The following is a 13,197-nucleotide window of genomic DNA, read 5'->3' on the forward strand; positions in this document are numbered from 1 at the left end:
AAAGAAATACAGTCCTACTCAGGCCTCCCTGGCTTGACTCTTTTGACTCTGAGCTTCCTTCATCTCTCTAGGGCTTAGAGTCTAGAGTCTCTGGAGATGACTGAGGGAAAGATATTTCCAAAGGCATGAGAATTGAGAATCAAAGAGGGAAGAGTGTACAGCCATTAAAAAAAGCAAAAAAAAAAAAAAAAAATGAAATAATGCCGTCTATAGCAACATGGATGGACCGGGAGATGATCCGGCTAAGTGAAGTCAGTGAGACAGAGAAAGACAAATACCATATGATATCGCCTATATGTGGAATCTATAAATGAAAAAAGAATGAAATAATGTCATTTGCAGCTACATGGATGGACCTAGAGATTATCATACTAAGTCAGAGAAAGGCAAATACCATGTGATATCACATATATATACCATCTAAAATATTGACACAAATGAACTTATCTATGGAAGAGACTCAGAGAACAGACCTGTGGTTGCCAAGGGGGAAGGGAGTGAGGAAGGGAGGACTGGGAGTTTGGGATTAGCAGGTGCCAGCTACTATGTATAGATGGATAAACAACAAGGCCCTACTGTATCGCACAATGATCAATACGCAATATCCTGTGATAAACCATAATGGAAAAGCATATGAATAAAAATGTACACATATAACTGAATCACTTCGCTGTGTGGCAGAAATTAACATCATAAATCAACTATGCTTCAAAACATAAATATAAAATTTTTAAAAAGAGGAGAATGTTTCTTTTTTTCCTCCGCCTTTCATTATAAAATGGAAATCTGATCAGGAAACTCTCCATTAAAAAAAGTCCTTCAGTGCCTCACCCAGTGCACATGCATCATTTTTTTTTTTTTTGGTCTTTTTGTCCTCTTTAGGGCCACACTTGCAGCATATGGAAGTCCCCAGGCCAGGGGTCTAATCTGAACTACAGTTGCTGGCCTATGCCACAGCTACAGCCATGCCAGATCCGAGCCACATCTGCAACCTACACCGCAGCTCACGGCAACCCTGGATCCCCAACCAACTGAGCGAGGCCAGGGATAGAACCCACAACCCCAGGGTTCCTAGTCGGATTTGTTTCCACTGTGCCACAATGGGAATGCCTGCATCATCTTGATTCCTCCAGGTTTACCTTCTGTTTTTCTCCCTCACTCCACCCCTCTGAACTTCATTCTGCCCCTCAAAACTGTATCTTGCTCAAAACCCCTGAGGAGGTCTTTCTCCTTCTACCTGGATACTCACCTTCTACCTCTCTCCCAACATCACTCCTACATCATGCAATCATCTATACATCACCTCTTCAGCAAGATCTTCCCCGACTACGGGGTCAGTGTTCTCTCCTTGGATCCCCAGGACACAGGTGTGCTTACCTTTGGCAGAACTTAAGACTCTGTTTTGCTATTACCTATTTAACTTACTTTCTCTTCAATATATCATCAACTCCATGAGCTCATTTATTCAATACATTCACGAACACCAATTCCCTGCAAAGGGAGTCAGCCAGTTGGGATGATGGTGCATTTAAATCCTGGGACACTGGATTCCCGTCGTGGCTCAGTGCTAATGAACCCAACCAGTATCCATAAGGATATGGGTTCAATCCCTGGCCTCACTCAATGGGTTAAGGATCCGGCGTTGCCATGAGCTGTTCTGTAGATCACAGATATTGCTCGGATCTAATATTGCTGTGGCTGTGGTGAAGGCCAGCAGCTGCAGCTCTGATTCAACCTCTAGCCTGGGAACTTCCATAAGCTGCACATGTGGCCCTAAACAGCTAAGTAAGTAAATAAATAAAATCCTGGGATACTGATGCCCAATCACAAATATAATTTCAAATCAACATCCAGGGATGAATTTCTATGATCAAGCCTTGGATTCCAATTCTCAGATTTACCTTGTTCCTTTCAATTACACACCGACTCTGTGCCAGTTTGGATTGAGTCAGACACTAGAGTGTGAGGACTTTTTTTCACTATTAATATTACTCCTCAGTGTTAATACAGTTAGATATTTTTATGCAAATATTGGTTAAAATGTCAAGTGTCAGAATTTCCCAAAGATAGAATAGCCTGCCTTGAGAAGAAGTGAGCTGCTAGTCACTGGAAGTATACAAGTGAAGATGGATAACCATTTTTTGGGATATTGCACTGAGGGGTCCAGCCTTAATCACTTCTTTAAGTTAAAATAATGAAACAAATAAAACAGATTTCTGTTATCTCACTTAGGATTTCATTTAGCCTCAAGTAACACAATGCCTGCCTAACAGCAACTTAAAGAAAAAAAAAAAAAAACCTTTAACATTTCAAGAAGTCCAAAATTAGGCAGTCCAGATAAATTGGCTCATCAATGCTATCAAAGACTCAGGAAGTTTCTTCTTACCCTATAAAGATTAGTAAATATTCCTTCTCCTCATGCTCATGATAAATGATAATGTTACTAGTGATGAAAGTATTGATACTTTGTAGCACTAACCACATGCCAAGAACTGTTCTAATTGCTTTTGCATATTTAACTCATAGTTATAAGAGGGCAGTAGGACCACAGCCCTTACATATGTGTTCCAGTCAACAAAAAAGGAGTATGTATGTGGAAGAGAATCTAGATGGACAAAAGAAACACTTCATCAGTATAAATATTTCCAGAAGCCCACTCCCAAGAAGTCTGCTTTAGTTTCATTGGACAAGAGTCTCATATGACCATCCTTAGCTGCAAAGACGCTAAAGGAAAAGGGATTCTGAATGGAGGCTGGGTCCATGAAAAACTGGTTCGTCCACCTGAGTTAAGCCTTGTCACACCCATCATATCAAATGATCCCTTCAACAACGCTATACGCTCTATACCAAAGGAAATTAAGAACAGAGTTTTAAGTAACTTGTCATTTAGGTATTAATTTCCAAAGCTGAGATGTGACTCCACCTACAGTGACCTCAGAAAATTTGCTTCCATTGCTTGTCACTACTACACAAGGCTACTGCTCTAGATTGGTTACAATGTCCCTCCCTCCCTGAAATTTGGTAACAGAGATGTGCTGGTCACCTTGAAATAGAAGACGGAGTAGAATTACACAGAGGAAAGCCCAGAGTCAGTTCTTTTCCTGCAATGGCTTTTCATGAATTTGCTGGATCCACCAAAGGTCTAATAAGGTGAGTGCTCAATGCCACTTAGGCACAAGCTCAGGCTGGCATCGGAATTAAGAGCACTGTTTCTGCCAGCGCCAAGCGAGGCACAGATTCTCTAGCTGAAAGGTCATTCTCTGGGAAGAGGTGAGGTCTGTTCAACAGTGCATTACACATATCAGGTGACAGAGTACCACTCATGCAGCCCAGTTTAACGTCATCCATAGCAGGTCCATGACCAAATGGGGATGCCCTTTCCTAGGCTGTCTCACCTGACCTCCCATGAGTGGCATAAGCACCAGAAGATCCAGATCACTGGAAGATGGAGACATTTCCTTTTTGGCAGGGGAAGCTGGGCTATTCCTGCAGGATTTGTAGATGACAAGGCTAAAGGGGACATTGATGACTCTGTCTAAAATATTGTTACCCTAGAACCACTCCTCCCCATGGGGAGGCAGCAGAGCACAGACAGGAGTAGAGGCGGGCTTGGATGGGAATCCCTGTTCCCCAACCCCCACACCCCAGCTGTGCTACCTGACCTCTCTCAACTCAGGGAGGTGTTTTAGAGAATTAAATAATGTCCTATCTAGGCGTTACTCAGCAAAGTGGTCAGCTGGCATAAAGTGAAGAATCAGGAAATGTGGGCTGCAAATCACTATTGACTGTTGTTGCTGTGGTTGTTGGTTGCATTATCATTTTTCAGAGGTCTTGAGTTTCTTATCATCTGGAGGACAAAATCCTGGAAAGATTCCCAGCTATTTCCAAGGTGAACTTGAGGTCCATGGATGTGGATTACAGAGCTGAGGCATCTAAACCAGTATACTGGTTGAAAACTGAAGCTGGAAGTCTTTTTGCAGACCTCTGAGGGCTCTTGGATCCGTGAATACATGTCCAGAATCTAAACATCTTTAAAATTAATCATCTTTCTACTATAATGACCCAATAGAGGGAGAAACACTCAGGACCAGGTGGTAGGAACTCAAAAATCATGCCCTGGTCTGATCTATTTCTTTAAAAAAAGGGGGGGGGCTGTTGTCCCCACTGAGATGACCAAAAACATCAACCACTAACCTTTTTTAAACACTTAGCCACTCACTCTATGCTCTTCTCACATTCTAAACCTAAATATATCAGCACATGTGAGCCCTCACAGTTCCTTGATGTAGGCTCTATTATCTATTGAAGTTAAAGAGATGGAGACAGAAGTTGAACAACTGGTCCAAGAGTGCAAAGCCAGGTGTTGGGCTTAGTAAGGGGTGCTATAAATGGAGCCCTTCTCTCTGCTTTATTGCACTTTATTCTGAGGGGAGAAGCAGCAGACCTAAATGAGCCGCCCCTACTGATCACTCTCTTCTTTGTTCATTTCTCTCCGGCCATGTTGGCTTCTGGTCATTTCCTAGGACACCCCTAGTTTACTCCCACCCCTGGGTCTCTGCATTTCCTGTTTTCTCTATCCTGGAATGAACCCAGGGGTCCTTCATAGGAGAGAGTGACTTCTGAGAGGATGTCATTTGTTAAGAAGACTCAAACTTTAAAATATAACAAAAACATGTGAAAAATTCTTGTGGGCAGTAGTATATTGTGTTTCTCTTGCCTATAATAATTAGGCAATAATTAGCTAAAATAAATAGTTTTCCTTATGGTTGAGCCAATACAATCCTATGTATGTATTCCAGAACGTTTATTATAAATGTTCATGAGGGACTATGTACAAGCCTGTTTTCTTCGTTCTCTCTTTTTTTGTTCCAGTGGCCATATCCACAACATGTCGAGGTTCCCAGGACAGGAACGCCACATCAGAGGATTCCCCCTGTGGCTCAGTGGTAATGAACCTGACTAGTAGCCATGAGGATGCAGGTTTGATCCCTGGCCTTGCTCAGTGGGTTAAGGATATTGGTGCTGCCGTGAGCTGTGGTGGAGGTGACAGATGCGGCTTGGGTCTGGCATTGCTATCGCTGTGGCACATGCTAGCAGTTATCACTCCAATTTGACCCCTAGCCTGGGGACTTTCATGTGCTATACATGTGGCTCCTAAAAACAGAAACAAACCGAAAAACCCCAAAACAGCAACAGCAAAAACAACAACAAAACAAAACCCACACCTCCACTGTAACCAGAGCCACAGCAGTGACAATGTCAGATCCTTAACCAGCTGAGCCATGAGGGAACTCCTGCAATGTGATTCTTTTAAAACTGGAATACATTTCTAGTTCTCAGCATCCCCACCCCTATCTCCCAGAGGGGAAATATATTTATAAGCATCTTCAAGGTTATCCATTCATCTTAGTCTGCCCAGGACAGTCTTAGTTTATGCCTATCCCTTGTGTAATTATTAAGAGAACCCTCTTTCACTCTCAAAAAGGTCTCAATTTAGAAAATACATAGTCACCCTATTTATAATGGGAATTTCTATCCCTACATCAGCTTCCAAAGTAGAGTGCCTCATTAGTTGAAATTCTTTCCAGATAGCTAGCACAGAAAAAGAAGAATATACCTACTTGTATCCAAGCCTGTGCTTTGCAGAAGTCTAGTTGGCTCTATCCTTAGGTGATTAGAAAAGTTTCCCGGCTCTGACACCTCTCTGCTCACCCCCACCTTCCAACAGCTATTCAACTCTTCTACCAGTTACTGCTTTCTTCCATGAAATTGATAATAACAGACTCACATTTACAAGTTTATTTTACACGTCTTTCCCTTTTACACATTTGTTGTCTCCACATTGAGAAATAAGACTAAGAGCAAGGGTTGCCTACCTCTTTTTATTACCCATGGTGTCTAGTACAAAAACTAAGCATAAACTTGGGACACTATAAACAACTGATGGGAAAGACAAAATATAGGAAGGACAGAGAGATGAATGAAATGTGGAAACAGGGGAAGGAAGGAAGGAAAGGAGGGAAGGAAACTTCAAAATATATTTCTTACAACACCAGGACTAAAGGGAAACCAGCTAGTTCCTTGCAACATTGACTTGTCTTAATGCAAACAGATGCATTCCTAACCCTGATGATTTTCTGTGCTTCTGTGAGCAACATGCATTTCTAGACTGAAGGGTTGCAGGCAGGCTGGACTGTAATTGGATTCATCTCATATTAGCGACTTAAGAGAAGCAATGTGAATTTCTATTTGGAAAATCTTAGAAGCCCCCCAAATAAATAAAGGATGAAAGGCAATTTGTTTAAAAATAAGGAGTGCTTTCACCAGGGACTGCTTTCTCCATGAGCACTAAGTTCTTCAAGAACAGCTATGACACAGAGGCTCTTTTCTACACCAAAAACCTTACTGCTGCTTGAGTTGGTGCCTTCTTTTGACTAGTATAACAGAAATAAGGATTTTCCATCTTTTTATAAGCTTGATTTGCAAATAAGATGAATGTTTATCAGATGAAAAGTCTTAATTCCATGACAGTCTCAAGCATTTCCAATTAAAAAAAAAAAAAGAATCCTTTCTCCATGTTGATGATTTGTATTTATTACAGGGTTCTATATTAAACCGACGAAACACAAAATTTTATAATTTACATGTGTTTATTTATACTATATGAAAAATGAAGAACGATTTAAGAAAGTAAAAGCACTTAAACATTTTTCTCTTTACCCTTCAGTTATTTAATTGCTTCCTCATGTAACTTTGATCTATTCATATATATATATTATATATATGAATTGCGTTTATTATTTAATGAGTAGTTACTCTATGCAAATGATAGTATGAAAGAGCTGCAAAAGACTAAAAAGGCAAAATTCAACACTCCTTTATGATTAAAACACCCAGAAAATAGGAATCAAAGATCACTTCCCTCTACTTACTAAAGGGCATCTACAAAAAGCTTACAACTAACAGCATATGCAAGGATAAAAGAACGGATTTTTTTCCCTCTAAAATCAGGAAGAAGAAAGGGGTATCTTCTGTTACCACTTCTATTCAACACAGTGCCTTAGGTTCTAATGAGAGCAATTAGGCAAGAAATAGAGTCTCCAGATTAGAAAGGAAGAAGTAAAGGCATCTTAATGGTCCGATGAAATCGTCTTATAGAAAACCCCAAAGAATCCCCTAAAAAATATTAGAATGAGTTCAGCAAAGTTTCAAGATACAAGATTAACCCATATACAAAGGTTAATTGTATTTTTATACATTTGTAATGAGTGACACAAAAATAAAATTAGTAGAAAAATCAATTTACAAGAGCATCGAAAAGAATCACATATATAGAAATAAATTGTAAAAAAATAAGAGCAAAACTTACACTCTAAAAGCTACAAAACCTCATTGAAATAAATGATAGAAACACTAAGTAATTGGAAAGGTATCCTGAATAGATGGATTGAAAAACTTAATATTGTTAAAATGGCAATACTCTCCAAAATGATCTACATATTCAATGCAATCGCTATTAGAATCCCAGCTGACTTCTTTGTATAAACTGATGAATGGCTTCTAAAACTCATATGGAATCACAAGGGCCCCAATAACCAAAGTAATCCAGAAAAGAACAATTAGGAGGATTCGCAATTTCCAATTTCAACACTTGCTATAAGACAAAACAGTGATCCTTGAGGAAGTGTGGTACTGTCACAAGACATAGATCAGTGGAACAGAACTGAGAATTCAAAAATGAACCGTCATGTCTGCAGTCAACAGATTTTCACCAAGGGTTCCGAAACCATTCAATGGGGGAGAAGAGTCTTTTCAGGGACCACTGGATAGGCCAACATGCAAGAATGAAGAGGGACCCCAACCTCACACCATACACAAAAATTAACTCCAAATGTATCAACACCTAAAGAGCAGAGCTTAATCTGTAAACGTCTTTGAAGACGATATACGCTTACATCTTCATGACCTTAGGTGAGGCAGTGGTTATTTAGATACAACATCAAACGTGAAGGCAAGGAAAGAAAAGAATAGGAAATTGGACATCATTGACAACTCCAGAACAACTAAATCCTGCAAACATCACATAAGTGAGTGTGGAAGCTGATCTTTTTCCTTCGTCAAGCTTGATGATAATTTCAGCCACTGCTTAACTGCAGCTTTGAGAGAGGCCTGAGACCAAGGACCTAGTGAAGCTGCACTAAGAATCCTGACCAGACAATATTTATTTTTATTAATGATGCTTTTAAAAAATAGGCAAATGGGAGTTCTCGTCCTGGCTCAGTGGTTAGCAAACCTGACTAGTTTCCATGAGGTTGTGGGTTTGATCCCTGGCCTCAATCAGTGGGTTAAGGATCCGGCGTTGCCGTGAGCTGTGGTGTAGGTTGCAGACGCGGGCTTGGATCCCGTGTTGCTATGGCTGTAGTGTAGGCCAGCAGCTACAGCTCTGATCTGACCCCTGGCCTGGGAATTTACATATGACGTAGGTGTGGCCTAAAAAAGAAAAAAAAAAGAGGTGAAGGATCCGAATAGACGTGCATTGATATACAAAGAGCTAATGAGCACAGAAAAGACGGTCAACGGCCTTAGCCATCAGGGAGCCATAAATCAAAATCACAAGCTACTACTTCAGATTCACTAGGATGGCCAAAATAATAACAACAATAATAACAAGAGCTAATAACAAGTTTGGAGAGAATGTAGAAAATTGGAGCTTCATATCCTGCTACTGGAAATACGAATAGTGCCATCATTTTAGAAAACTGTCTGGCAGGTCCCCAAAAAGTTAAATACAGAGTTACCATGTGACCCAACAATTCCATTTCCAGGTATGTATTCAAGACAAGGGACAACAAATGTGTACACGAAATCTTGTATATGAATGTCCATGTAATCTAATTCATTGCAGCCAAAACTAGAAAAACTCCAATGCCCATCAATAGATATGTGGATAAATAGAATGTGATATATTCATATAATGGAATACTGTTCAGTGACACGGATGAACCTTGAAAATGCTATGCTAAGTGAAGGAAGCCCACCATCACAGACCCCATATATATGATTACATTTTATGAAATACCCAGAAGAAGAAACTCTAGAGAGACACAAAGTAGGTTAATGGTTCTTGGGGCTGAGCAGAAGTAGTGGGCGGAGGTGAGGAATGGTAGTGACTACTAATTTTTTTTTTTTTTTTAACTTTCCGGAATGATGAAAATGGTTTAAAATTAATTGATGGCGGGGTTCCCATTCTGGCACAGCAGAAGTGAATCCAACTAGGAACCATGAGGCTGCAGGTTTGATCCGTGGCCTTGCTCAGTGGGTTAAGGATCCGGCGTTGCCGTGAGCTGTGGTGTAGGTTGTAGACACGGCTCGAATCTGATGTTGCTATGGCTCTGGTGTAGGCTGGCAGCAACAGCTCCAATTGGACCCCTAGCCTGGGACCCTCCATATGCCGCAATTGCATCCCTAAAAAGACAAAATAAGTAAAATTAATTGATGGTTAATAGCAGCGATAGTTACATGGCTCAGAATATTTAAAGAACTATTGAACTGCATACTTGAAATGTGTAAATTGTATGGTGTGTGAATTATATCTCAAAGCTCTCATAAAATAGACTACATTCCTTATGTGCTAAGAATTTGCATTACATAGAAGAGAAACACATTCGGCTGTTCTTAAATATAGCAAATAGTGGAGATATCATAAAGAACGAGAGACACAATGTCATGCTAACAAAATATGGGACCAAGATGTTAAAGATTTACAAAAAGCATAGATATGAACAAGTGATTCTCGAGGCTGAACCTCAGAGTCACAGAAGGAATTCTTGCATAAAAGAAAAGCAGGAATAGATGTAGAGCTATGAGGAAAGAGTTTGATTCAGACTTTGAGACCTTTGCTGACTTTTTCTTTCATTGGTTTTCAGGCGCTATGGCACATACTTTATAATCAAGTGACTTTGAAATAATCAAAATATATCTATACTTGAACACAGGAGACATACCCCCCCACACACATGTCATTTCTCTACTCTGGTGAATGGTGTTTCTATACTGTGTAAGAGGTACTAGAATTGGAGACTTGACAGCCAAAGACTTTACCCTCAAAGAGCCTTTAGTCTAGTGGAGAAGACAGACCAGAAAGGCTCTATGATCAATAGCATGTGACGGCTGTGTGGCCCTAAGCATCAAATCCGGACCTGGATACTGAAGACGATGCCTGAGATGATCACTGGGGGATGGATGGGTGATTGTTAGCCAGGAGGATGCAGGATGAACAGAGCCTGTTGTAGTACATTTGCAGAACTACTTCGAAGTCAGTTTGATTGCCATGGGCAAGGTATCTGGATGTATGGAAAACACTAAAGTGGAGGTAACTCAAGGACAGAATATGAAACCAAAAACAGTATTGAAACAGTTCCTTAAATCATCCCAGCAAGGTGCAGGAGAAAAGAATTCATATATCCGGCTTCTAGTATCAGAATATCCTCTAATCAAACGTGAAGTGCCTTTTGGTCTCAATTTCCTTATATTTATTATGACTACTCAAACTTGTTACAACATCTCTTCAGTCTTACATTTTAGGGTCTTGCATATCTGCAAACAGTCCTCTGGCAAAGACCTTTAAGATAGAAATCGTATTCCTTAAAAGCATACCGTTAAAACCATTGCCCCAACAATGTCCGTTACTTATGAAACAAGTTGAAGAATGCGTAATAATTTGAAAACAAATCTAAGTCCACATTTCAAGAAACTTTGTTTATTCCTTTTTCTCTTCTTCCCACTCTGTAAGACATTTTGCCAAGCCTTCTAACCTTCTAACTCTTTGCTGCAGAACATACAGGAGGCTCTGCTCTTATCCTAACTGCAGGACTTAGCTTCAAGTCCCAGGTACTGACTCTTCAAGTACATCCACATGAAGCCCAGCTCAAGCACATGCAGAACGGCTTACATGGTAGACTGTGTGTTGCACTGATGTTAGACACGGGACTTCCAGGTCACATCACCTGTAGAACAACTGTATTGTGGTTGAAAAAATCACCCTCTCTTTCTCAGCCTAACTATACCTAGGACATAAATGAATGTATACATACACATGCATACATGCATGCATATGTCTATATTAATTATGTCTTTTTAGTGTCTGATATTTTGATACCCTTGGGGCCATGCAGATGGTTGCCTCGTCGTGAGCAAGCCAATAATCAGGTTATGAGTGTGCCTTTCATATTCAACCCAACCAATCGAGAGCCCATCCTCTCATCCTTACCTAGCTCTTATACTCCAGGCCACCATCTGCCTGCCCCAATCACCCCAAGACCAGGTACCAGTCAACTAAGGACAGCCCCTACACTCCAAAGCCTGCTGAAATTATTCCTACCTGCTTACCTGGTCTCACCTAGCCGTCTACTCCTGCAGAAGCCACAATAAAGGCTCTAGCCACAATTTCTCCCTCTCCCTCCTGATGGACCCCAATACTTCTTGGGGGGGGCCCTCTCTCCTCTCTCCTGTCCAGGGCATGATGTGACCCCTTCCTCTTGAGATCTGCAAGTGTAAGAAATGATCTTTTCAGTGTTAGTCGCCTCCTGATCTATTGGCTTTGTCATACCTAAATAATAAAACATACCTTAAGACACATATATGCATAGTGATGCAAAAAAAAAAAAAAAGGCTATGCTCTTTAGCTGCATTTTATGCAAGAAGTTAAGGTTCAGTTTGGTTGATCCCATCACATCTTTATTCCCAGCTATTCATGAAACTTCCAGGCGCTTGTGACAATTGACATTTCATATTATAAGAAACAGTGGAAAGAGTTTAGTTGCATTCATCCCATTCAAGTATTTAACCATTCATTTATCCACTCTTGACTTTATTAAAATACTGATTGAAGCCCATTCTTAAGCACTGGCTTAAATTCTGAGAGTTTAGTAATAAGGAAGGAAATGGTGCTTTTCCTCTAGAAGCTTATAATCCAACAGGATTCAAAACCTGGCTTCATGCTTCTAAGTTGGGTGTTCACTGGAAAGTCACTTAAAATCTACTTGAAACAGGAGTTTCTCATGTGTGTAATTGACATAGAAATCCCCACCTCACATGGTGGTTGTGAAAATTAAATTATGCTGTGTACACACAGTGCTTATTCCCAAACCAGTCCTTTTCTGAATATCTTCCCTTTAATCATTCCATCATCTGGAGGCAAAGGAGAAAGAAACAGTCTTCCTTTTGCCTTGGTGGAGTTAAAAGGCTTCCATTCGCTTGTGGAACTTGTCAATTCATCACTTCTCTCAGAGTCTACTCCTTACTAAGCAAAACCTTAACCTGCAGTATATAGTCTATGAGATTTTTTTTTTCCTTTTTATGGCTGGCACCTGCAGCATATAGAAGTTCCCGAGCCAGGATTGAACTGGAGCTGCAGCTGTGGCCTACAACCCAGCAATGGCAACACTGGATCTGAGCCGCATCTGTGACCTATGCCATGGCTTGGGGCAATGCCAGATCCTCAACCCACTGATCAAGGCCAGAGATTGAACCCACAACTTTGAGGATGCTATGTTAGGTTTTAAACCCACTGAGCCAAAATGGGAACTCCAATGAGGTTCTTCATGATGAAAAGCCCTCTGAATAGTACAGGATTGTTCAACAAAAGCATTCCACTCTTTCAACAATCTCATTATCACCTCTTTTATCACACACATGCACACACACACAGAGACACTCAACTTGGCACTGCAAAGCTTATAAATCTAAAAATTACTCTTAGTAACGTGTGTATGAGGTGTGTAGCCTCTGTTGGGAAGAAGAATTTTAAGGATTTCTTTGGCTGTCAACAGAGGGAAGAATGAATGTGAACACTGGCCAGTCTCCTGGTCTCCTCCACGGGCCAGTAGTCCTTCGGTGAATACCACAAAAGGAGCACAGGAATGCATAGGTGATTAAACACCAGGCTTCACACACACATGAACCTGAGCTTCATCCAGTGCGATTATTTCCCCAGAAGCCCCATAAAAGAGTTTGAATCACCTCCTCCATTATACAGATGATATTTCCTCCAGTTGGATATAATAACTCCTGTCCCCTCAGCCAAATGGTTAGGTATCCAGATGACTGGGTAGAGAAGAAAGCCAAGATGCTATTGAACAGGCCACTTTTAATGGAGGGAACACCTTGGAAAGTATTACTTCAGATTCCTTTTAGAAA

At 40.6% G+C, this 13,197-nt stretch overlaps 1 long non-coding RNA gene across 2 annotated transcripts in view; it reads right to left on the reverse strand.

The window, feature by feature from the left end:
• The window catches only part of LOC110260221, a 119,441-nt gene that overhangs the window by 64,346 nt on the left and 41,898 nt on the right, over positions 1–13,197 (reverse strand). For both annotated transcript variants that reach the window (XR_002343083.1, XR_002343082.1), the window contains exon 2: positions 11,389–11,544. This is a non-coding gene — a long non-coding RNA (uncharacterized LOC110260221). The remainder of the gene's footprint in view (positions 1–11,388; positions 11,545–13,197) is intronic.

This window comes from Sus scrofa, chromosome 4 (assembly GCF_000003025.6).
Source record: "Sus scrofa isolate TJ Tabasco breed Duroc chromosome 4, Sscrofa11.1, whole genome shotgun sequence".
Classification (NCBI taxonomy): Eukaryota; Metazoa; Chordata; class Mammalia; order Artiodactyla; family Suidae; genus Sus; species Sus scrofa.